The sequence below is a fragment of the Arachis hypogaea genome, chromosome 3 (genome assembly GCF_003086295.3).
Source record: "Arachis hypogaea cultivar Tifrunner chromosome 3, arahy.Tifrunner.gnm2.J5K5, whole genome shotgun sequence".
In the NCBI taxonomy this organism is placed as follows: domain Eukaryota; kingdom Viridiplantae; phylum Streptophyta; class Magnoliopsida; order Fabales; family Fabaceae; genus Arachis; species Arachis hypogaea.
The window spans coordinates 34,816,850-34,818,377 of NC_092038.1; positions in this window are offsets into that span (position 1 = coordinate 34,816,850).

A 1,528-nucleotide genomic window follows, 5' to 3' on the forward strand; every position below is an offset into this window, starting at 1 on the left:
TAGTCATTAACTCTAATCCTTCCCAAGGGAGAGGATTAGGACTTGTGAATAGAAGTTGACTTTTAACTTGACTTTCCTTCATTCGTTGAGGGTTAACTAAGTAGAAATAACTACTAATTGTTAATTGATTTTGAGAAAATTCCAACAAGGATAGAACTTCCGATTAATCTTTTCCTGGTCAAGATTTTTATTTAAATTACATAAATTCTCTAATTTAATTTTCTGTTCATCAAACTAAAAACCATTTTGAAAAACCTCTGATTAGTAAAATAGCACATCTTCCTGCAACTCGTTGGGAGACGACCTGGGACTCATAATTCCAACATTTTATTTCTAAAATTTGTGATAACTCTTTTCTAAATTGACAAGTGGATTTTTGCTGGTTAAGAACTGTACTTGCAACGCCATTTTTCTTACTAATTCTTAATCTGCTAATTTTCGCCAAGCCAGACGCATACGCGTGATCCAATTTGTGCGCAAGGCACACTTCCTTCGCCACTCTCGCGCAACTCTCTGTTCACTTTTATTTTTCACGCACACACATATGACGCGTACGCATCAGCGACGCTTGCGCGTTGTGTGCTCTTTTTTTTTGAAGTGTCCGGTTCCTGTTTAAAATTAGCTGCATGATCAGAAAAATAGTGAAAACTCAATAAAAATCAAATAAGTAAGGCAAATACTACTACGAAAAACAACTAAGAATGAAAAGGAACGATCATACCACGGTGGGTTGTCTCCTACCAAGCACTTTTAGTTAAAGTCCTTAAGTTAGACATGTGGTGAGCTCCTTGTCATGGTGGCTTGTGGTTGTACTGATCCAGGAATCTCCACCAATGTTTGTAATTCCAATGGCCACCGGGATTCCAAGATAGGCGCATAACGCCTTCGAGCAAGTTGAAGCAAGTGACAAGGCCCCAAGAGTGTTGATTGTGCGAATGAATTCCAGGGTCCCAAACCTTGCTTTTACACCGTCTTCTTGTGGATCACCATTGTTCCCACCGGGTGGCAAGCAATATGAATTCTCACAGAGACATCCAAACAACCTTCTAGATCCATTCAATTGAGCTCTACACCAATTCTTGCACTTCAATTTGGAGCATGCAACCATATTGAACCTTGCTTGACAACTATTGCCACTAACCATCTTTCTCTTACTCTTAATGTCACAAAGAGCTCTAAGTTGACCATCCATCTCCAGTAGCCCATATTCAAGTGAAAAAGTAAAGGTTAAGGATAGGAATTTTACCCACTTGAATGTTGTATTGGATGGTGATGGCTTTGGAAGAGGTCTTGCAAGCTCTACTCCCTTGTGTTCTTCTTTGAATTCTTCTACCTCTTTGCAAGCTTCCTTAATTTTAACCTCTTCCTCTTGGTAGCTTTCTTCTAATTCAATCTCTTCTTCATTACTTTCCAAGGGCATAGGAGGTTGTGCATCTTCCTCTTCTTCCATATGTGAGGGTGGAAAGTTCTCTAATTCACTAGAGTATAAACTCCTTTGATTGGTTTCCTCACTTTCTTCCATAGGATC